General features: G+C 39.6%; 1 protein-coding gene across 1 annotated transcript in view; it reads left to right on the forward strand.

Annotated features, from left to right (window-relative positions):
• The first annotated feature begins 24,419 nt into the window (after nt 1–24,419).
• The window catches only part of LOC149129190 (uncharacterized), a 47,305-nt gene continuing 44,993 nt past the window's right edge, over nt 24,420–26,731 (forward strand). The window contains exon 1 of the mRNA XM_089346730.1: nt 24,420–24,534. The gene's annotated coding sequence lies outside the window, so the exon portion shown is untranslated. The remainder of the gene's footprint in view (nt 24,535–26,731) is intronic.

A 26,731-nucleotide genomic window follows, 5' to 3' on the forward strand; every position in this document is an offset into this window, starting at 1 on the left:
GGCTATGATATCCAAATTGTGTGACTTGATGTCATTTAAGAGGTACCCTTGTTTCCAAGGGGACCCTAAGCCACGCACATTCACACAACCAATCTTCACCATGATTCTATTTATACGTGTGCTTTAAAGCACAAAACAAAAGAACAAAAAGTTACTTACCATTAGAAAGTTTTGTTTCCTCCTTGGATTTTTCACCAAGGAGGCTATTGTACAATTTCTTGCACAAATATTTCTGGAATCCCCCTACCGAGTTGGGGTAGAGGGATTTTATTGTGTTGTGTAATGCTGGTGTTACATGAATAATTTTAATGTGTTTTGGCGGCGTTGTACGTGGGTGGTTGTTGGTTTTGATATCGTTATTTGTGATGTTTGTTTTAGAGTTGATCTAATTCATCAACTCTGTGTTTGTACTGTCTATTGCTGTTAGCATTGTTTTTTTTATATTACTATTGGTGTTAGTAGTATTTTCGGGAGATGTGAATCTCCCTGCTTTGTTTGTGTTTGCATTTTGTTTTGTTTTCTTCTTACTGCGCTTCCTCTTTCCTTTCGTAGCTATTTTCCACTCCTCCCCACTCTCTTCATCGGATGATGGGAGATCTGAGGAGTCAGAAAGAGGTAACGGCAAATTTTGTGCGTCTGTGTGTGTTTCTGTGAATGTTTGTGTTGCTGTTTTTATTGATGTTGGCTGCTTGTTATTTATGTGTGGTGTATGTGATATGGGGGAGGGAGAGGCAGTCTTGGAATTTTCTTTTTTTTCTTCTGTTTTTGCAGTTTCTGTTGTCTTTTCTGTTGTGGTTATTGCTGATATTTCTGTTGTTGTTTTTTGTGTTGCTGGTGGTGTTGGTAGTAAGGTTTTTCTGCTGGGGGTATTTGGTAGTTGCTTCTGTTGTTGTTGTTGTTGTTGTTGTTGTTGTTGTTGTTGTTTTTGTTTAGCGGCCAGAGGGCAGTCCTTTTTCAGATGTGCTTCGCTGTTGCATAGGTAACAGCGAGGTCGCCTGCCCTCTACCACCACATACAGCTTGTGGTCCTCTGCCAATCTAATGTTTGGAGGAATTTTCTGTGAAGCCTCCTCCGTGATGTGGAGAAGGATTTCCAGATTTTTCCCTCCCCAGTTCTTTTCCTCTCCGACCGTAATCTCCAAAATATTTGCCTCCTCCATTTCCAGGCACACGGCCGATATCAGCCTTTGGGTGTCCACCTCCGATGGCACATTTTTTATCATAACTTTGGTCACTCTCTGTCCTAGATAACTCGGTATCATTACCAAGTCATCTGTGCGGAGAGAGAGTGTCGAAACTTGTTTAGCTAAATTTTCATCCAGAAATCTCACTTGCACCGTTCCAAATTTCCTTCCCCAGGTGACATGATTCTGATAAGGCCAAATTTTTCTAAGACAAACTTCAATTTTATCTGTGCTAACATTTTCTACACGTCTGGTTTTTGTGTTTACCAGTTTATAAATGATGCACTTTTTGTTTTTCATTTCTATAATATCTTTTGGTATGTTTATTCTGACATCATCTCCTTCTTTCGTAAGAAGGGATTTTGTGTCTTTTATTTGTTTTTGTGTGAATGTCACTATTGTTCTTTTTTCCTTTAGAGCATTTGCGAAATTTGTTTTTGTTGTGCTGGCGGACATGTTCTTCTGGATATTTTTGTTTATGTTGGTGTATGTACTGCCTGGTTCAAAGGTGGTGGTAGTGGCAGCAGAGTTTGTTGAACAGGTGATGGTGTCATTGCTGACGGCCGATAACTTTACTTCCTTGTTGTTGCTGTTGTTGTTGTTGTTGTTGTCGTTGGTGGTGGTGATGATGGCGTCAGCAGCAATGGTGCTTACGTCAGAGACATTTGTGACGGTTTTTACGCATGGTTTTGTAACCTTGGTTACAGTTTTGTTTTTGTTGTTGGTGTTGGTGGTGGTGGTGGTGGTGGTGAGAGGGCTGTTAGTAGCTGTACTCACAGTCTTTGTGACGTTTACAGCAACTGCGTTCCTGTCACTGCATGAGCACGCGCTATTCTGTTCTTTTTTCTCTTCTGGCATCTGAAGCCTCGGGAAATGCTTGTCAAAAGAACAAGACAAGCGTTCCAAAATTATGTTTCTCGACATTTTTCAAATGTCAAGAAGGAAATTTTTGTATTTTGCTAGGGCCGAAACTGCCCCTGGGGGTCAATTCCTGCCCTTGAAAATACACACAAATGAATCCTAGGTGCTTCGCAACAAAATTATTTAAAAATTCCAACAAAATGTGGACAGTAAAAGGTCAAATAAACGTTTACCTTCGCAGCCGATGTGACAGCACGTCCGTAAGAAGAGATAGATAGATAGATAGATAGATAGATAGATAGATTGATAGATAGATAGATAGATAGATAGACAGACAGACAGACAGACAGAAAGATAGATAGGTTTCTTTATTAGCCACACAGGGCTCAACACAGAGGGGACAAAATACAAATGTAGAGTTTTTCTTTTCGAGGGGGTCGAAAACAAAGCAGAAAAAAAAACAAAAGTGGGGACAACGATGAAAAAAAACATCGCAAAACGTTTAGGGTATTTACAAAAAATACGAAATAATACAAAAAATTCCCAATAAATGGGGAGGTTATCCGTGGAAAGAAAAACCTACGAAAAGACCACGGTAACCTCGGTCTTTAGCGTTACAGTTTGTTAAATAAAATTTCTTTTATTTAAGCAAGAAACGTGAGTAACTCTCTGTTTACAAAATTTTAAAACGTTTTATAGAATCATGGTCAAGGTGGCTTCGTCATTTATACGTGCCATTCTTGCTACATGTATCCATCTTTTTTCGAAACATTTGCTAGAAAACACTTGCCTCTCTACTCTCACCTTCCTTTTCAAGTGATACTTGAAAAAGTTGATGAGAGATTGACCAGAGAGGAAAGTATTTGTCTCTAATCCTTTCAGACGCGTCCACCAGATGCATTCTTTGGCCATAGCCACAAGTACGATAAATACAGCTCTTCCTTCCCGTTTAAAGGAAGGAGGCGTGACGATATTGACGATAGACTCGGTTGATAAACCGACTCGTCCCACACGCGACAGCAGTCGTTCGACATAAGCCCACAGCTCCGAAATGGTTGGACACTGCACGAGTGCGTGCAGAACGGTTTCATCGCTCTGACCGCATCTCGGGCAGGTCGGCCCCGCATTTCGCGAGCCGTGTCTATAGAGCTTATCCCGAACGGGTAGCGCCTCTCGGTAACACTGCCAGGCCAGGGATCTCTGGAAGTTGTCCATAGGTCCCGGCCCGAAAGTCGTCCTGAACAGGCGGGTCAGGTATTCCTCGTCGACGCCCAGGTTCGCCCCGAGATCGTCGTCGTACCTGCCCTCCACTAATCCCCTATAGAATGACTTCGTTGTGATGCAGCCGCTCAAGGTCGACCCAGGACGGCAAAGTTGTTGCAGAGCAACGCGACACTCACGGTGCCATTCGCCATTCCTCGGCCTCTTTTTGATCCACGACTGCAGCTCGGTCATGGAGACGAGCTGCGGGAAAGCGCGTCGCACAAACGGCGACCACACCTGCTCACCGTCGTCTACGTAGAGCCGGAGATGTCGCAGTCTCAGCGCATGTCTGCGCATCATCAACCACGGCATGCCCAGCCCTCCTTTCAGCGGGTGTTGGCAACAAACGGATCGCCTCACCATTGGAACGCTTCCTTTCCACAAAAAGCGGAAGAGGATGCGCTCCATTTCGGTGATGGCGCGATCGGGACAAGGCACGACGGTCAGGCGGTATTCGATGACGGACGCGATGTACGCGTTCGCCACCTCCGCCCGACCTTTTAGGGACAGCTTCCTCTCGGACCATTGCCGGCAGAGAGTGGCCACCCTACTCGTTATCTCGTCCCAGTTCTTCTCCGTTTGCAGGTCCGGACCGAACCAGACTCCGAGCAACTTGACCGGACCGTCCGTCCAGCGTCCCACTACTGAGGCGCTGCCGGACGGTATGGGCTTGCTTCTCCAGGTGCCGAGCAGCAAACCCACCGACTTATCCCGATTGATTTTCGCTCCCGTCACCGCTTCGTAGTCTTTCAGCGTCTCGTCGACAAGCTCGATGTGCTCGTGGCTAGACGCTATGACGGTGACGTCGTCCGCGTATGCCGACACGCTCGTCCCGCACCCCAGTTCTCGCGGGATGCCCCTCAGCGTCGCCAGCTTCCGCAGTAGTGGCTTGAGAGTCAATACGTACAGGAGCGGCGACAGGGGGCATCCCTGACGAACCGAACGTGCAATGTCGAAGGGTCCCGATAGACGTCCATTGACGCGAACAACCGAACGGATGCCTGTGTACAAGGCAGCCATCCAGCCGCGGAAAACGGGACCGAAGCCGGCCGCTTCGAGGACGGCTTCCAAGTATCGATGGTCTACCCTATCGAAAGCTTTGGATTGATCCAAATTGATCAGGGCCCCACCCATGCCAGGTTCCTTAACTACCCTCTCTATGATGTAGCGCATCAGATGGAGGTTGTCATGGATGCTCCGGCCCGGCACGGCGCACGTCTGCTCCGTGCCGACCAGTTTCTCGATGACAAGCGCCAACCGCTTGGCTAACACCTTGGCCAAAATTTTCATGTCTGCATTGAGCAGAGTGATGGGCCTAAAGTTATCTATGGCGTCCCCCTTGTTTGGATCTTTCTTCAGCAGCGTTACCGCTCCTCGGCTCACAAAACCGGGAATGCTCCCGTTCTGCTGCCAGTTGCAGTACACAGCCGCCAAGACTTCTCCAAACAAGTCTGGCATACAGTTGTAAAGCTCGTAGGGCAGACCATCCAAACCCGGAGATTTGTCCGTCGAGCAACCCGCCATCGCGTCCCTCACCTCCTCCGCCGTGATGACCCCTTCGCAGCATTCCGCCTCTCTTGCCGAGAGTCGTGGCAAGCTGTGCAGGTAGGCACTAAAGTCCACCCTGCCTTCTCGCTCGCTACTCCTCCCGAACAGTCGGGCAAAATGCCGCTGAAACATCTTGCTCGGCTCGAGCAATTCGCGCCCCTGTTCGTCTACCAGAGACCGGATGGTGGCTCTGTTACCCCGCTGCGCCTCCGCCACCCGGGCCTCTCGTGCGGCTCCAACACCTTCATTCCTCAGAGCACGCATCCTTGCCCTGACAGCACACCCTTCGTGTTTAGCATTGAAGTGTTGATCGAGGGCCAACCTCGCCGCTAAAACGTCGGATGCGATGCCACTTCGCAATGCCTCTTCTAACTTTATCACTAGCTCCCCCTCTACTCTGTTCCTCTCTACAGCTAGTGCCCTGCTATACCTTATTGCTTCCGCCCTTATTGCTCTCTTGAGGGCAAACCACCATTTGTTGTTGACGATGGCTCCCGTCAAAGCCCTCTTTACTAACGTGCTAATCCGGTCTCTGAAAACCTGTCTCGACGGGAAAGACGCGTTTAGTTTCCAGTAACCGGGACCCTGCCTATGTGCCTTATCTAAGTCTAGCGTACACGTCACAAGTTTGTGATCCGTGTAGCTGACTATGTGGAACTGTGGACATCCTAAACTATCTCTATCTCTTGTCCTACACACTATCCTATCTAGATACGATCTCGACGACCCAATGCGGTTGCTCCAAGTCCACGTTGGCACATTTAGGTGGTCGAGTCGGTACCTGTCAGACAACTGGAAGCGTCTGAGCAGGTCTATGAGGCCTTTGCATCCCCTTCTAGTTTTTTCACTCCCCACGTAGTCTAGATGCGTGTCCAAGGTAGCATTCCAATCCCCCACTAAAAGTAAGGGACGAGACGTTCTCAGGAATACTTCTAGATGTCGAAAGAAGTCCGACCGACCTGTTAAAGGAGGCACATAAACTGCCAGCAACCGAAAAGCGCCTCCATCGCTGCTGTCCACATCTAGGACAACCAGTCTACCCTCCGGGTCCGTAAATATCGTCTTTACTTGGAGATCCAGACACTTGCGAAAAAGAACCGCCGTGCCACTACCGCCCATCCTCGGCAGACAGGGAGAAAAATAAATGTTAAACTGTCCGCCAAACATGGACTTTAGGGCCCGCGGTTCATGGAGTCTGGTCTCACTAATGGCTATGATATCCAAATTGTGTGACTTGATGTCATTTAAGAGGTACCCTTGTTTCCAAGGCGACCCCAAGCCACGCACATTTACACAACCAATCTTCACCATGATTCTATCAAAATTTGTGTTTTACACACGAAAGGAGAGAGAGAGAGAGAGAGAGTTACTTACTGTCCGAAAGTTCTTGGCTTTTGGCCTCACAACCTTCTCTCAGAAGGTTTTTGTATAGTTTTTTTGATGAATATTTCTGGAATCTCCCTACTGTATCCGGGTAGAGAGATTTCAGTGTATCGTATGTGCTCCGTGTTACGGGTATGATTTTGATGTGTTGTGGTGGTGTTGTGCGTGGGTGATTGCTTGTTTTCGTGTCATTATCTGTTATGTTAGTGTTCGACCTAATGAATTTCATTAGGTCTGGATTGTTTGTGTTTATCCCTGTCAAACTTGTTGTGGGGTTCTGTGTTGGTGCGTTTGTGTTGGTGTTTTTGTTTTCTGTGGATGTGTTGGTTTCGGGGCTGGTAAACCTCCCCGCTTTGTTTGTTTGTTTTTCCGTTCTTTTTTCCCCCCTTTTTCTTCTTTCCCCCGTGGCCACTTGCCAAGCCTCTGTGTCATCTTCATCTGACATGTCGGAGGAATCGGAGGGTGGGAGGGGAAGGGTGTTGGGGTCTATTTTTGTGTGGGTTGATTTTGTTGTTGGTGGTGTTGGTGCTGTTTCGTGACAGTTGGGATGTGGTGTTTTGGTTTTTGGGGGTGGGGTGGGAGTCTTTTTCGTGTTCCCTTCTTGTGGGGTTGTTGTTGTTGTTGGTGTTGGTGGTGGTGATGGTGCTGATTCTGTTCTTGGTGGTACTGGTGGTGTTTTTGTTTGGTTCGGCTGTGTTGCTGGCTGCTGGCGTTTTTCCATTTCGTTGTACAACTGCTTGACCAGTTGTGCATATGGCGGTGTAGGCAGTAATGCTGTTTTTTTCTTGTGCTTTTCTTGTGGTGGTTGTTGTTGTTGTTGTTTTTGTTGTTGTTGTTGTTTTTCTTTGTATTGTTGCCGTTGTTGTTGCCTTTTCTTCTGGGCTACTGGGCATGTTTTTTGAAGGTGAGTTTTGCTACTACAAACGTAGCAAACTGGCCTTCTGCCTTCGACGAAAACATGAAAAATTGAATCCTCAGTTAATTGGATTCTATGTGGAATTTTTTCCCAGTTTGCTGGATCAATTTGTACCAGGAGTTGAAATTCCTGGCCAATCCAGTTTTGATTGCAAACGGCAGATGCTTCTAGTATGTTTCTCTCCTCCTCTATACCTAGACATATGGCAGATACTAGCCATTCTTCCTCAATTTCAGGAGGCACATTCGAAATTTTTATTTTCGTAACCCTACGACCAAGGTACGTAGGGATCATGAGCAGGTTCTCATGCTGTAATGACTTAGTGGAGAGGTCCTTCGCTCGCTGCTCGCTGTCTAGTCTTACTTCTATCGTTCCGAATTTCAAACCTCTCGTTATGTAAGTCTTGTAAGACCAAATCGGCTTTAAGCATCTCTCAACATTTTCTTGGGTGAATTTTTCCACTGTCTTTGTCTTTAAATTAATGGTTCTGTAGATGATAGTTTTTTTTTCGATGTTTATCTTAAAGTCCGCGGGCGTTTGAAGATGGACTGTAACGTCCTTTTTACTTAGCATGCTTTTGCATGCAAGTGATTTCTCTTTCGATATATTCAAAATTCTTTTCCTAGGCTTCAAAGCCTCGGCAAAGTTCGTGTTTGTTGTGGTGGTGGTGGCGGTAGTGGTGGTATCAGTGGTGAGGGCAGTGGTTTTGTTAGCAAGGACATTTGTGTCCTTGTTGTTGTTGCTGCTGCTGCTGTTGTTGTTGTTGTTGTTGTTGTCACTGGTTACGTTGGCAGGCAAGACTGCTGTAGCAGCAGAGTCTTTCTTTTTCTCCATTCTCTCCTTTAACTGTGAGGAAGGAAGACTAGGAAATTCTTTTTCGAACGAAACACTGCAGACTGCAGCGTTCGTTTCACAAAAATTTTCATGGCTACAAGACGCCATCGTCTCAAAAAAAATGGCTAGAAAGCCGAAATTGGTTTTTATATCCTGGAAATGTGCCACACAGGGCAGATTTCCGTCGCAAAAAACTTGCACCAGAGAGCCTACAAGTTGTTATACAACTTTCTATATAAAATAAACTTTACAAACAAACTTTTTAAAACATGAAAAAGGCAAAAACTTACGGAGCCGACACGTCTACCGTCTGTCCATATAGATAGATAGATAGATAGATAGATAGATAGATAGATAGATAGATAGATGGATAGATAGACAGACAGACAGAGAGACAGAAAGATAGATAGATAGATAGATAGATAGATAGATAGATAGATAGATAGATAGATAGATAGATGGATAGATAGATAGATAGATAGATAGATAAATAGATAGATAGATAAATAGATAGATAGATAGAAAGATAGATAGATAGACAGACAGACAGAGAGACAGAAAGATAGATAGATAGATAGATAGATAGATAGATAGATACAAAGAGAGACAGACATAAAGACAAGTAATGTGTATATTCCTACACTTCTTGTGCGTCTACATAAGTAGCAGGCAATAACACAAGTCCAAATAAGCACAGACATAAACGAAGAGAGAGAAAGAGAGGGAAAGAAAGAGAGAAAGCAAACGAGAGCGAGTGAGAGAGTGAGAAGGGGAGGGTTACGGAAAAGAAAGAAATAGACTGAGTGAAGAACGGTTTGGGGTGGGAGTGAGAGAAGTTAAGAGGAGAAAATGACAAGCTCTCTCTTTAAATCTATTTTTTCCTTATTGCGTCATAATCTCTCTGCCTGACATCGTCCGACACCTTAACATTCAATCGAATTATCTGTATAAAGACACACACACACACACACACACACACACACACACACACACACACACACACACAAACACACACACACACAAACACACACACACACATATATGCATACCTAGGAGGTGAGCTGGCAGAAACGTTAGCACGCCCGGCGAAACGCTTAGAGGTATTTCGTCTGCCACTACGTTCTGAGTTCAAATTCCGCCGAGGTCGACTTTGCCTTCCATCCTTTCGGGGTCGATTAAATAAGTACCAGTCACGCACTGGGGTCGATATAATCGACTTAATCCGTTTGTCTGTTCTTGTTTGTCCCCTCTGTGTGCAGCCCCTTGTGGGTAGTAAAGAAATAACAGACATATGCATACCCACAGACACACACATAGATATATTCTTAAAAACATGAATAAACTGGTGTGTATATATATATATATATATATATATATATATATAAACATGAATAAACTGGTGTATATATATATATATATATATATATATATATATATATATATATATATACCGTAAATCCTCGAGTATAATCCGCATTTTCTTTCCAAAAATTTAAACGTCAAAATCCCTGCTGCGTACTATATACGAGGTTAAAAATGAAAAATATTTTCTAAGCAATGTCCGAGTCTCTATTTAATGTCCGGCAATGTTTATTCAGACGCCTTTTGTGATGTCGGGCGCGAAAATACCTTAAGCTAAGCCTGAAAGCAATGAAGTCATAAAAGAATCATCCATAACTTGCAGTAAGCAACATTTATGAAAATAAATAGCTCATCCTGCTCTTTGTATTGGCCGTTTGCATCATTACCGTGCTGTTGTATATTGTCTGCCCTGGATGGTACTGAGGATGACGTTGTATGGAAAGATGAAACAAATGAAAGTGAATCTTCTGGTGTTGACTCTGAGTCTGACGATAGCAGAGATTTACACTTCAGTGATGCCGACATGTTTACGGAGGAACAAATGGAACAGTCATTTGATGCTGAAAGTGACGTTGAATTTGAAGCATTTGAATAAATGTCTTGGCTTTTGCTTTTGTAACTGATAGTGATAAATATGTAAAGGCAGTTTACTCAATATTTATTTTTCACTGACGTTATTACTATTATTTCTTTATTTTCTGCAAACAAAGCGGACAAAAAAGCTACACGTTTGCATTATGTTGTATATACAATACTAATAAAGGACGTTACCGTATATATGTTTACAAACCAAGTCCGTTATATAGACCTCCTTGAGTCAAGTTAGAGAAGGGGTGCGTATTATACTCAAGGGCGGACTATACTCGAGGATTTACGGTATGTGTATATATATATATATATATATATATATATATATATATATATATATATAATACAAATGATATATGAGCATATGCATGTATATATAGATGCATTTCCAGGTACAGGACGTCAGAAAAGGAACGGGAACATAAAGCACAAAACGGACATTTTTGTACAGACAACAGAATGAACACACAGGAAAACAGACGAGCCAATTATGGAACGTATCCTTCATCAGGTGCTTCTATTCTAAACTAGTCGTTTCGAAGATGAGGCAGAAGGCGCTCTTAGAATAGATCTTCCTGCTTAGTGGATTAACCTGCTAAACAGAAGGTTCCAAAGTAGCAAAAACGAACCAAGACAGGAAAAATTAAACAGTGAAAACACCATTAAAAGCTGTAGGGCCAAATGCGATGAGATATTGAACGCTGTGATGTGACGAAGCTGAACGGGAGGGGGAGGTAGGTAAGAAGAAAGATAGATAGATAGATAGATAGATAGATAGATAGATAGATAGATAGATAGAGTCGCGTCAGAAATATAAAGTTATATATATATATATATATATATATATATATATATATATATATATATATAAACAAATAGTAAATGAGTATATCCATATATACTTACAGGTATGTGCATACCGACATCCACCTGTATGTATAGGTGCATATCTGGGTACAGGACATTGCAAACAAAACGTAGACGAGAAAACACACAAGCCACATAGAGAACATTCTTCTTCATCAGCTACCCCCGTTTTAACACCGGCGTTTCGAAGAGCTGGGCAAGACGTATCGCTAAAACGGCTCTTCCCATGGACCGCGAATTAAATTTGTATACACAAATTAAACCTTGCCATGGAGGAATGTAGTGGCGGACAAACAGAAAAGGCTATACGGCCAGACGGGAAAAATTATGTGTATGAACGCTGTGAGGCACGAAGGCGATAGCCAAGGAAGAAAAGGATTATTGACCGGAAGCATGTGACCATGCCGGTGTAAGGGGAAGAGAGAGAGAGTGGTAGAGGGAGAAACAAAGGGAGGTAGTAGAAGAATAGGTGAGCAACGAGAGGAAAAGAGGGAGAGAGGAAGTACGAGGCGGGAAAGGAGATACGTAGTAGTAACAGAGGAAGAACGAGAGGGTTAAAGAGAGATACGTAGTGGTAAACAGAGGAAGAACGAGAGGGGGAAAATTGAGGAGAAAGGGAAAGAGATAGAGTAGCGTCGGAAAATATAAAGTTACGAAAACTACTTACAAATTGGTGACGCTACGTTCGGTCATGTAAAAACAAATATATAATATATATATATATATATATATATATATATATATATATATATATATATATATATATATATATACATATGGAAACAAACAAAAACGCACATACATAGACAAGCGTTATAGGTATAGACGTGGGTGTGTGGTCAGAAGTGTGCTTCTGAACAACATGATTTGAGGTTCAGTTCCACTGCGAGACACCTAGGGCGAATGTTTTCTGCTATAACCAAATACTTGTTCGTGGGTTTGAGAGACGGACAGTGAAAGAAGCCTACGGTATGTATATATATATATCTCTATATATGTGTGTGTGTGTGTGTGTGTGTGTGTGTGCATATATATATATATATATATATATATATATATATATATATACATATACATATATATATATGTGTGTGTATATATATGTATGTATATATATATATATATATATATATATATATATATAATATATATATATATATACATATATATACATATACATCTACAAACACACATACACACATATATAAATAGATAGATAGACAGATAGATAGATAGATATTAAAGGGAAAGTAAATGAAAAGCAAAGCAGGGCGAGTATCTCAGGTCATTTAGAATATTTAATTAGAGTAAGTTGAATGAAAAATGGAGAAGTAAAAGTAATTAATGTCTTCCTGAGTTTAAGGAATATCACAGGTGATGAGTCAGCATCTCCAGACACAGAGTATTACGTCGTCAGATACCACGTGTATGCAGGGAATTTCCAGACAGAGAATTCACAAAATATAAAATAATAAACCAATTGATAGAAGAATAAAGACAGGAGAATAAATTCTATATCTATAGAGTGATATAGATATACATACATATCTTTCAGTTTCCGTCTACCAAATCCACTCACAACGCTTTGGTCAGAAACGGGGCTATAGCAGAAGACACTTGCCCGAGGCGTCATGCAGTGGGACTGAACCCGGAACCATGTGGTTGGTTAGCAACCTACTTATACATACATACACACATACATACATAGATACACACACGCACTTATATAAACATACACATCATGCATATATAGATAGATATATATTTACAAATGTGTGTTTGTGTGAATGCATATATATATATATATATATATATCTCGAAAGTGTGGTCTAATTAAACTAGTACATAATTATCATGTTCTCTATCAGTTGTTTGGACCGATATTGTATTCTTTGTTAATTCCAATCATTCATTTTACCACTTTCTTAAACCTTAATGAGTCCATCATTATAAACCATGTAAATCCTTTGTATGAATTCTTTACATTAGTTATAAAATAAATTTTATCTCTTATGTGTCCTTTTAAATAATATTAGATATATTAGTTTAATTTTAATTTTAAAATAATTTAAAATAATTTTTTGGTCAAATATATATATAAAAAATTTTCTATTTCACATCTTATCTATGGTTTTTTATATTGGTATAAATAAGTATAACTGTACTTTACCAAAGTTTAAAAAATATATATATATATACGACAGGCTTCTTTCAGTTTCCGTCTACCAAATCCACTCACAAGGCTTTGGTCGGCCCGAGGCTATAGTGGAAGACACTTGCCCAAGATACCACGTAGTGGGAATGAACCCGTAACCATGTGGTTGGTAAGCGAGCTACTTTATTTCATTACAATTCGCCATTTGTAGGCGTTACAAAGAGGGGACAAACAAGGACAGACAAACATAAAGGTGAAGTAGCTTAAATCGATTAAAAATACAATTAATTATAATTAAAAATTAGATTAAAAATTAAATTAGAACATTTAAAATCGAAATCCTTGCATTTCGCAATGAGGTAACTAGACTATCCTAGCAGAACTTTTATTTCCTAATGACCCCACATAGTTGGTGCTCGCACTCAGCTTGCACTCCACAGACTTCCATCTTTTCGCGAACATATCCCGTCACAGGCACTTCCTCTCCAACCTGATCTTACTACTGAGGTGGTAACTAAAAAAGTTGACCAACCCCTGGCCGGAGACAAAGGTACCTGTCACCATACATTTCACACCAGTCTTCCATACTGTTTCTTTCAGTATGGCTACTACGCAGAAAAAACAGGCATTCCTTTCCCTTTTAAGGGAAGGAGGTGGTACAATCTCAATGATAGACTCAGCTGATAGCTGTACTCTACCTATCGCTGAAAACAGTTGTTCTCCAAAGGCTATCAGTCCCGACAACTCCGGACACTCCACGAATGCGTGCAAGACGGTTTCCCTATCTTGCCCACACCTCGGGCATGTCGGCGAGACGGCACTTCCATGCCTTGGCAGCTTATCGCGAACAGGTAACGCTGCTCGGAAACACTGCCAAGCCAGGGATTTCTGGTAATTATCCAGATACCCCGGTCCGAACGTTCTCCTAAACAGGCTGACCAACTGACATTCATCGTAGCCCAGGGTCTCCCCAAGGCGTCTTCTGACATGGATTCCACTAACCCACTATAAAAATCCGCGGTGGAACTCCTGTTACTGGCATTGCCTGCACGAGGGAGTAGCTGGAGCGCCTGACGGCACTCCAAATGCGAGTCTCCCAGGTTAGGTCTCTGCTTAATCCATGTACCAATGTCCGTTAAGGACTCTAACTGGGGAAGGAAGAACCTGAGGTGCGGTGACCACACCTGTTCTCCATCCAGGTAAAGCCAGAGGTGTCTCAACCTTAACGCTAATTTTCGCATCATCAGCCAAGGCATCCCTAGCCCACCTTTAGCGGTTTCTGGCAGCAGACAGAGCGCTTTACAAGTGGTTTTCCTCCTTTCCACAAAAATCGGAAAAGGATTCTCTCCAACTTGTTCAGCCACAAATCGGGGCAAGGCACCATGGTCAGGCGGTAGGTAATTACTGATGTTATAAACATCTGCACCACTTCCGCCCTTCCTAGCAAGGATAACGCTCGCCCAGACCAGGTCTGGGTTAGAGCAGTCACCCTGCTGGCTACCTCGCTCCAATTTTTCTCTATCTGGAGGTCTGGACCTATCCAGATTCCGAGCAACTTAACAGGACCTTGCGTCCAACGCCCCACGACGTTATTGGACACCATCGGCTTGCCCCTCCAGGTGCCGAGTTGCAAACCAACCGACTTGTCCTTGTTAACCTTTGCTCCTGCCACCGCCTCGTAACTTTTGATGGCCTTTTCCACCACTGGAATCTGGCCCTCATCCGCCATGATGATGGAGATGTCATCCGCGTACGCTGTAGCTCACCTTCCACACCATAGATCATGCGGAGCGTCCCCCCCCCCCAGTGCCTCCAACTTCCGCAGCAATGGCTCCAAAGCCAACACATACAGAAGCGGGGATAGGGGACACCCCTGACGAACTGAACGCTCGATCCTGAACGGTTTCGAAAAGAACCCGCTCACCTTGACGACAGACTCGATGTCACTGGGTAAACGAGCTACTTACCACACAGCCACTCCTGCGCCTATATATATATATATATATATATATATATATATATATATATATATATATATATATATATATATATATATATATATATATATATATATATATATATATATATATATATATATATATATATATATATATATATATATATATATATATATATATATATATATATATATATATATATATATATATATATATATATATATATATATATATATATAAAGAGAGAGAGTGAGAGATAGAGAAAAAGGAGGAATAGACTTCCTCAAAGTGAATAGAAAGCCATAGAAACAAGGCCTGAACTGTTGTGGGAGTTTGCTAGTTTATTACTTCGACCCCGATATGAACCCGCTTCTTATTTTATCGACACTGAAACGTTAAAAGTGAATATTAGCATTGGCAGAATTCGAACTCAGACATAGAAATTCTCAGGAATTAGCCATGAACATAAGTAACAAGATATCGGCTGGACAAGATATATAGTTCTACAATAGGCACAAGGCCTTCCACTGATGCCAGCATGTAATTTAAGAAAAAAAATTAGGATACTTAGCTGTTGTTTCTAGCACATGCCGTGATCACATGGTACCACCCACGTTTTTTCCTACATATATTTAAAGAAAATAAATAGGAGATTTAGCTGTTATTTCTAGCACATCATATAACCACCCACTGCCTTCCACGTCTTTCTCTACATGTAATTTAAGTAGATATATATGTATATATATACATACACACACACATATATATATACACATGCATTGAGTGAGTGAGTGAATAATCAGATAAAACTTTGTTTTTACGTCGATCTCTATATATGTATGTGATTGTGTGTGGGTTTGTGTCTTTGTATACACATCCCTGCCTTCTCTTTATATATGTATACATGTATATGTGTGTATATTTATTCACACACACACACACACACATATGTGTGTTTGTGTGTATATACATCTTTTTATGTATATATGTATATATGTATACATATATACATATAAGATATATTTATATACATATATATGCATATATAAAGACACACACACACACACACACACACACACACACACACACACACATATATATATATATATATATATATATATATATATTGGAGGTGCGTGGCTTAGTGGTTAGGGTGTCAACATCATGATCGCAAGATTGTGGTTTCGATTCCTGGACCGGGCGACACGTTGTGTTCTTGAGCAAAACACTTCATTTCACGTTGCTCCAGTCCACTCAGCTGGCAAAAATGAGTCACGCTGCGATGGACTGGCGTCCCGGCCACATGGGGGAACACATAGTAACTGGGAAACCGGGCCCATGAGCCTGGCTAGGTTTTGAAAGGGCGCATAAATATATATATATATATAGATAGATACATACATACATAATCGTACATATGTACAAGTATAGTTGCATATATATATATATATATATATATATATATATGTGTGTGTGTGTGTGTGTGTGCACGTGTGCATATGTGATTATATCCTTCTTTGTCCTGCATCACGATTTACAGCCGGTGCTGGTGTATTTACATCCCCATAATCCATCAGTTCGGCACAACCTGCTGGAATAAGTATGAGGATTCAAAAAGTCCTTCGCTCAATTTGTTCAACCAAATCCTTAGAATGTGGTGCCCCAGCATGGCCGCAGTCACACACACACATATATATACATGTAAGGATTTACTTTTCGTAATGAGATAAAAAAAAAAGCTAACACTGTGTATATTTTAGCTGTAAGACCTATTTATAAAAGTTCTACAATTTACACAGCCTTGGGTTTTTTGTCTCATTACGAAAAGTAAATCCTTATATACACACGCTGATATATGATCTACGTTGGACCCTTTATTCGCATAATCACCGAACCTGGAGCCTAACCATGGTCTATCCATAGCACTTACTCAGCATCACTTGAAACCTCTGGGTCTAATTGACACCACTATCGCTCATAACCTATATATGTGTGTGTGTGTGTGTGTGTGTCTGTGTGTGTGTGTATGTATATATGTGTATGTATGTATATAAATATCTATCTATCTATCTATATATATATATATTCTCTTTTACTCTTTTATTTGTTTCAGTCATTTGACTGCGGCCATGCTGGAGCACTGCCTTCAGTCGAGCAAATCGACCCCGGGACTTATTCTTTGTAAGCCTAGTACTTATTCTATCGGCCGCTTGTGCCGAACCGCTAGGTTACGGGGACATAAGCACACCAGCATCGGTTGTCAAGCAATGCTAGGGGGACAAACACAGACACACAAACACACACACATACACATATATATATACATATATACGACGGGCTTCTTTCAGTTTCCGTCTACCAAATCCACTCACAACGCTTTGGTCGGTCCGAGGCTATAGTAGAAGACACATGCCCAAGGTGCCACGCAATGGGACTGAACCCGGAACCATGTGGTTGGTAAGCAAGCTACTTGCCACACTGCCACTCCTGCGCGTATATATATATATATATATATATATATATATATATATATATATATATATATATATATATATATATATATATATATATATATATATATATATATATATATATATATATATATATATATATATATATATATATATATATATATATATATATATATATATATATATATATATATATATATATATATATATATATATATATATATATATATATATATATATATATATATATATATATATATATATATGTATATATATATGTATATATATATATATATATATATATATATATATATATATATATATATATATAATTACAATTAGGGTTCAGCAAAATTTTAACTGCTATTTCTAAATTTCGGTATGTGGTGAAATTTTGCTGAACCCTAATTGTAATTATATATATAATTACAATTGGGGTTCAGCAAATTATATATATATATATATAATTCCAATTGGGGTTCAGCAAAATTTCACCACATACCGAAATTTAGGAATAGCAGTTAAAATACTATTCTACTACTATAATATATCTGCCAGACAGCAGCACGCGCAACGTATCGCAGGCAAAAGAAAAAAAATAACGAATTCACTATTCTGAATACTGTACTGAAGGTGGAAATAATTGGGTAATGGAACTTCCACCTCTTTAATCCTGAAATGCGTTTACAGTTAATCAAAGCCAGGTGAATTTGTTAGTTTTGATCTTTTCGCCTGTGATGAGTTGCAAGTGCTGCTGTCTGGCAGATATATTATAGTAGTAGAATAGTACTTTAACTGCTATTTCTAAATTTCGGTATGTGGTGAAGCAATTACCGATAATGGTTTTTTAGCATACCGGACTACTTGGTAAAATTATTCATTATTAATTTATTAATTAATTATCAATGTTTACCCTACATCTGTAACAATTATATATATATATATATATATATATATATATATATATATATATATGCGTGCCTATTTGTAGGTACCTCTGTATGTCTCTCTGTATCTTTATGTCTGTCTGTCTATATATCTATGTATGAATGTATGTATACATGTAAGTATATACGTCTGGGGGTGGGGTGGAGGGGTGTATGAATGTAAAGAGACAGCGACAGCAATTAGTGTTCCTACGAAGTCATTGAAGTAGATTTTCTAAGAAACTGAAGTGAAGCCTTTATGAGTAGAATTAATATTTGAAAGAAGACATTTGCTAGGTTTTTATGTGTATCTGTTTGTGTCAAGTGTATATGTGGTTGTGCTCAAGGGTGTATATAGACACATATGTTTGTTTGTATGCGTGTGTATGTATATATGTATATGTACATACATATATATATGCATATATATGTATATATATGTGCGTGTGTGTGTATGTGTGTATATGTAAGCGTGTGTGGGTATGTGTGTGCATTCAAGGAACATATACACACAATCGCATACACAGTATAGGCAGGTGAACAACCACACACACAGACATTTTATAGCAAAGTAAAACAAACATACACACTTACACACACACACACACATATATATATATATATATATATATACCGGAGTGAGCACATGAAATGTGCAACAAGGTGGAAAAAAGAGTACTCATATACCAGAGGTAGAGTAATATGCTTTATTTAAAAGCAGCAGAAATATGACAAAAGACTGTTACTCGGAGTTTCAAAACTGTCCGATGAACGGGAACGTGAAACTCAGATTAACAGTCTTTTGTTATATTTCTGCTGCTTTTAAATAAAGTATATATATATATATATATATACACACACACACACACACATATATATATATATATATATATATATATATATATATATATATATATATATATATATATATATATATATATATATATATATATATATATACATACATATATATATATATATATATGTATATATATGCATTCATATGTGTGTATGTGTGCGTGTTTGTGTTACTTTGCCATAAAATGTATGTGTGTATGGTTCTTCACCTACCTGTACCGTATATGCGATTATGTGTATATATTCCTTGAATTCACACAGATACACACACACGCACACACAGATATTTCTCTCTATATGAATGTATATATGTACGTATGTGTATAAACTCACACACACATGTATATATAAATCCACACATAATGATGTATATATATATATATATATATATATATATATATATATAAATATATGTATATATATTTATACACTCATATACGTGTGTTTGTATAGTAGAGTAGTAGTAGTAGTAGTAGTAGTAGTAGTGGTGGTGGTGGTGGTGGTGGTGGTGGTGGTTGTGGTGGTGACAAGGCGTGACTGATAAATTCCCCGAAATCCCCAGAAATTATTGATAGGTTACCGAACAAGCAGTGGGGACGGGTCTTTCATTGATGTAGCTGCCGCAGTAAGAATGGGGTTTTTATAAAGTTTAGACAGTTACTGTGTCTGCTGGCCACAAATGGCTTGTTTGTTAGTGACATGGCCACATCACTGTGCTGTGCGGTAGCAAGTGATGGCCTTGAATGGAGAGGATCTGCAAAGGTTTGGAAAGGAATGAGGTAACGATGGAAGTGTGATGCTGGTTTCTAAGAATGGTAAAGAACAAATGAGCTGAGAGGAAAAAAGACAGAAGTTGTGTAATATATTCAAGTTTAATATTAAACATATGTTATACTTTGAAATTTCATATTCCCCATATTACCACCGTTTATTATTTTATTTTTGAGGACCAGAGCAGACTTGAAAATAATTTCAAATAAAACACAATTAATATTAAATTTGGGTTCGAAGTTTAGCTTTACATTATAAAAACAATTAAATAACTACACTTAATGAATCACAAGACTAAAGTAGCTAAATTATCTTCATACAATCAACCTGTTTTACAACAATATCTTTATTTCGATCATTCAAACACAATAAACAAAATACTTGACATCATTCCTTATCACCAATGCCTGGCTTCAATTGTTAAATTGCTTTCCAGAGATGAGTTCACATGATCTTTGCATTTTCAAGCAGTTTATTGCTGATAATATTCGCTTAATCAGTAAAGAAGCTAATTGTTGAAATCGAAAAATAATTATGACATGCCACCAAATGTGGAGACGGAGATAAAAAAAAATAAGCTGTTCTTGAAATATCGGTTTCAAATCTTGGCACAAGACCAGTAATTTTTTTTGGAAGGGGTAAACCGATTATATTGACCCCACAACAGGTACTTGTTTATCTACCCTGGAAGGATGACAGGCAAAGTCGACCTCGGCAGAATTTGATCCCAGAACGTGAATTCGGACGAAACGTCGCTAAGCATTTTCCCCGGGGCGTGCTAATGATTCTGCCAGCTCGCCGCCCCAGTTCTTCTGAAGACACAAAACCATCACAGCTTTTGTTATGTGATTTCTTAGATATAAAGCCAGACGCTGAGTGAGGGTGAATCATTGCATGGCCCCAGGATGTATCCTTATTACAGTGATGGTGATACATGGTGGCATAATCAATGATCCCCTTCTCCTTGCTTGCATGGGTCTTCTCCAGCGCAATGTCTTTCTCACATGTTGCACTCCTTTCTCAACAAGTTCCTCTCCATTGCATCCTAGATCTGATATCTCTTCTCCTCACCCCGTCTCTCTCTCTCTCTCTTACTTCATTCCTGCCCCATTATTCATGCAGACTAAAATTAGACATCCAGGGGAGTCTGTTCACCTCATCTCTTTGCAAACTATGTATTGTGTCTTTCAGCAAAGCATTTCCTTTCTTGTTGCCTCAAAATAAACCCCGCATCACTGTTCTTACATCAGTCTTTCCTTCCTCCCATTCTCTCTCTCTCTCTCTCTCTCTCTCTCTCTCTCTCTCTCTCTCTCTCTTTCTCTTTCTCTCTTTCTCGTTTTCAATCTCTTTATTTTTCTCTCCATCCCTTCCTCTCTCTTTCTTTTTTCCTTCCTTCCTTCCTTCTTTCCTTCCTTCCTTAACTCCTTTCTTTCTTTCCTTTTCCCTCTCTATTTTGTCACTCTCCCCCTCTCCATCCTTTTTTCTCTTTATTTGTTTGTTTGTTTGTTTCTTTCTTTCTTTCTTTCTCTTCTTTCCTTCCTTTACCCCTCTCTCTCCCTTTTTCTGTCTTCATTCGTACCCCTCTCTCTGTCTCTCTCTCCCTCTCTCTCTATCTCTCTCTCCATTTCTTTCTCTCTCCCCCTCTCTCTCTCTCCCTCTCTCTCACTCTCTCTCAGTATGTCTCTGTCTGTCTATCTGCCTGTCTGTTTTTCTTTCTCTCTCTCTCTCCCTCTCTCTCTGTCTGTCTCTTTCTCTCTCTCTCTCCCTCTCTCTCTCTCTCTCTCTCTCTCTCTCTGTCTCTCTCTTTTCCTCTCTCTCTCTCTCCCCATCTATTACATTCTCAACATTCTGCTAGGCAGATGACACAATTCTGAAGGGTTGTCACTGTCTGCTCCTGACTACACAGGCATCTGAAACAATTAGCAAAAGCATGCTACATACTCCCAGGTCCTCTTTCTTTCTCAGTCACAGATATGCTCCCTTCTGTTATAAACTCTTTCTTCTTACTTATCCCTGAAGAGGGCCAATGAAATCCCTTGTTCCGCCTTTTCTCCGAATCAAGCATGGAATTTCTTTGTCACACACAACTAAGGTAACTAGACATTCCACGTAGAGGAAATTCCAGTTTTAAATCCTTCTCTTGTGGCTTAGAGATGTGCAGTGAACAGGATAGGGATGTGAATTGATCCCTGGACTGCGCACATGGGTTCCTATTATCAATAGAGTGTCACACCAATCCTTTGCTTTTTACACCTATTTAAAATTACAGGTGTAGTTTTAGATGAAAATGTAAGAATCCACCCGTGAAAGGATGTGTGGGGATGCGGGTGTAAAGACTTTGAATATCAAGAAGATGACATTTTTCTAAAAATGTTGTTCCCAGTTCTCTACAAAAATTGGTATGCTGGTATCACTGGTATGTGTGTGTATGGTCGCCATAAATGACCGTATTTGGTGGTTCTGAGCAGGACCTAATCGCCAGTGCATTCCTCCTTTCTATGAACATGGATTATTTAACAGGCTTTAAAATATGAGTCCTGGTCTCGATTTGTTTTCACTAAAATCTTTCCAGGCGGTGCCCCAGTATGGGCACACATATGCTTGGAACAAGTAAAAGATAAAATCTGCAGAGAAAATGACCGCAAAGTTTCGAAAGAGGGAAAAAAAACTTTGAACTTGGCCAAACGTTTGGCAAATACGACATTGTCATTTAGAAACATCTAGAAACTGTAGATGTATCTCACCTCAGAAATAGCAACAGGGGACAATGGTCTGAGAATATTTGGAATGATTTAAGTCTTTCACTATTTAGATTAGAAAATATCGATTTCAGATTTTGTCACAAGGCCAGCAATGACGAGGGAGGTGCTACATCGATTACATCAACCACAGGGCTCAAATGGTGCTTATTATCTTGACCCCGAATGGATGTAAAGCAAAGTCGAACCCATTTGAAGCCAGAACGTAAAGAGGGACGAAATGCTGCAGGGCATTCTACCCCTCAGACCAATGCTTCTACCAGTTTACCTCCTTAAGATACGAAAATATTGAATGAAATGAAGGGAGGAAGGATTATACATGTTTTAGGGATGAAACTACATTTGTTGTTTCCACTAAACAGGTTTCTATGAAATCAGAGATTCTGTTACATTGAAAGGTTGTAGTCAGGAAAGAGACCCCCGACAACTAGTATTGACATGTTTAGGTCCCAGTAACTTAGCGGTTCGGCCAAAGATACACAACATAATTACCAGGCTTTTAAAAAATGTACAAGTACTGGGATCGATACATACAACTAAAAATTCTTCAAGGCGGTGCTCACGCATGGCCGCAGTCTAACACATCACAGCATAACTTACCCATCTCCGTTACGGGAAGTAATGTTTTAACCTGTTGAGTCGTTTCCAGTCGCTAATCTGCTGCACTGAGGCAATCATCATTGTGAAGCTTCGTTTAATCGCCTCGAGTTTAGCTCTTAATTTTACACTATGTGGTGGCCATAGATGGAAGCAGTAATCATACTGGCCAAGAACAGATATCCTCCAGAGGACCGTTATAGTTTTCTGCTTCTTTGAACTGAAACTTCTAAGAATCCATCCACCCAACCCCCTGAATTTTATTGCCAGCTTCGTAATATGCACATTGAAGTCTGCATTATTAGACATGTCAATACCTAAGTTACGCCCTGATTATGAATCTGGGACTGAAATCCCTCCAGGTCCACCATATGTTGTCATTTGATAACATGCGGTTTGGAAATTTGTAACGCTAAACTGCATGGGTTCTGTATATTCCATGTCAACTGGGACCTCATATTTCTGGTTTCATTTCTCTGGATGAATAATATTAAAACCTCATTCATCGCAAATTTTATCAGAAATTTTACTGGACTCCGAGTATTGAGTTCCTTTTTCAGTTACATTTCATTGTCTCTCAAACTTGTTGGCAAATAATAATACTTTTAAGTACACGCCCACATGTTAGTGCATTATGTGTGTATGTATGTTTATATGCATGTATGCGTAGATATATATATATATATATATATATATATATATATATATATATATATATATATATATATATATATGGATACATATATGTATGGTTTACATAACATTTGAAATTAACGTGTGCGTGTGTGTGTGTGTGTGTGTGTGTACACGTATCCAAGTATTTTCTCCTGTTTACCTGCAGTGAGTACCTGGTACGCATACAAACACACATACATAAATATATACGGGGACACATATAGATATAACATACACACATACACAACATTTACTGTTATAAGTGATGTCAAGACTTATCATTTGTCTACGTGATTAAATGCACAACGCACTATGTGTAAAGTTCACACTATACATACACAGACATACACAGACATAGGCACAGATATGGACATGCATACACACACATACTCTTATCTCAATTTACAACGGGTACAAATCCTGTAATCTCATTATAAATAGAGTAGACTGAACGGAATTTCTGTTTATTTCTTTGCAGTTCTCGAAGCACACTGAGCTTCCAATATATTCTTGCGAGAGAAACTCTTCAGATTACAGATCAACCCAATTATTTATTCAGGTAAGTATTATTCTCCTATTTGTTTCAATTAACACATTATTTTCTTTTTTTTTAATATCGTTAAATTTTTTGATATCGTATTGTATCATGTTTTGTTTTTTGAGGCTCAATACTTTTCATACACCCTTCATATAGTTTGGTTATAACTGTGGAAAAAACTATTTGATGGAAATTAATATAATAACAATATTCATGTAATTACACAGCATTTTAAATGGTTTACAATGAATTTCCAATTCTAAAATGATATTCTGAATATGTGAATTAATTGCATTTCTATAAAATTGACGGTGTCTCCTAAACTTAATTTGTTTCTCAGAAACTTAGTGAGGAGAGAAGAGACCAGACTAAGTCCCTTAATTTTTGGAAGGGGCTCTGATTGGTGGTGGGGAGGGAGATATCCTTAAAACAGGAGACCTAACATAATGCATATAACAGAGAAATCTTCCGCTAAAAGGATCCGAAGTGTTAGGCAGTAGTGTTAAAATAGGCGTTAGATTAAGTATACCACACAAGTAGGACACAGTGGGATTTGAACTCAAATCATAAATTGACAGAATAGATACTGCAACGAACTTTGTCCGATATCTAATGATTCCAAAAGCCTACCACCTCAGACTGGTATTTTACTTATCGTTAACCTGACCGCACCAGAATTTGAATACACAATGTAGAAAGTCTGCATAAATCTCACAAGTTATTCTGTCCAACATTCGAATGACACTATTAATTGATTCTTTGTCGCCTTTCAATCAATAAAATGTTTTAAACTGATTTCTATTTTTATATTAGACGTTTAATATAAACGCAATTCTTCTGGAAATTGAATTCGTGTTATATCTTGAAGTAAACAAGAACTGTTTAAATATTCTTTTCTACTCTAAGCACAAGGCCCGAAATTTTGATGGAGGGGCCAGTCAATTAGATCGATCCCAGTGCAAAACAGGTATTTAATTTATCAACCCCTAACAAATGAAATACAAAGTCGACCTCGGCGGAATTAGAACTCAGAACGTAAATACAGACGAAATACCACTAAGCAGTTTGCCCGGCGTGCTAACGATTCTTATTTTTTTTATTGCCCACAAGGGGCTAAACATGGAGGGGACAAACAAGGACAGACAAACGGATTAAGTCGATTATATCGACCCCAGTGCGTAACTGGTACTTAATCTATCGCCCCCGAAAGGATGAAAGGCAAAGTCGACCTCGGCGGAATTTGAACTCAGAACGCAGTAGCAGACGAAATACCGCTAAGCCTTTTCCCGACGTGCCAACGTTTCTGCCAGCTCGCCGCCTTGAACTGTTTAAGTATTAAACAATTGGGTGATAACATATATTTATCTCTCACCACGTCCTTATCCTACATTAATAGGTTTATGTGGAATGCATTACATCTGTTTTCTCACCATCTTGGATATTATTTATTCGATGGATGCTTTCTCAGAATCATTTCTCATTGTCCGCAATTATTATAAAATCTATTACGAACAGTCGCTAAAATGCTGCGTGAACTAAACATGGTGAATAATGACAACATATGGGAAGGTCATGGCTAGATTGTCTTTGAACATAGGGTCATTAGATAAGAATTAACTTTTAGTTAAAACCTAAACAACACAAACCACACTTTTTATATATTTTAAACAAATATAATTGTCACATTTCAAATAGATTTCCTTCTTATAAAACAATTTTAATGTTTAATATTTCACTTTTATAAGAAAGCAAGCTGGCAGGGACGTTAGCACGACGACCGAAATGCTGAGCGGTATTTCGTCTGCCGTTACGTTCTGAGTTCAAATTCCGCCGAGGTCGATTTTGCCTTTCATCCTTTCGGGGGCGATAGATTAAGTAACAGTTGCGTATTGGGTCGATCTAATCGACTGCTCCTCTCCAAACTTTCGGGCCTTGCACCTAGAGTAGAAAAGAATATTTCACTTTTATAAAGAGGTGAGCTGACAGAATGATTTGCAGAACGGACGAAATGTTTATGTTCTGAGTTGAAATATTGCCAAATTCGGCTAGACATTTCGAGATTGATAAAATTAGTACCAGTTGAACACTGGAGTCGATATATTCAACGTAGCCCCGCCTTGAAACTACTGGCCTTGAGCCAAAATTTGAATGAACATTTCAACTTTATAAATAGTATTTTGTCCTTGTAAGACTTAAACAGCCTCTTAAGTATAAAAGA

Source organism: Octopus bimaculoides, unplaced genomic scaffold, assembly GCF_046866305.1.
Source record: "Octopus bimaculoides isolate indiv1 unplaced genomic scaffold, ASM4686630v1 contig124, whole genome shotgun sequence".
NCBI classification, from domain to species: Eukaryota; Metazoa; Mollusca; class Cephalopoda; order Octopoda; family Octopodidae; genus Octopus; species Octopus bimaculoides.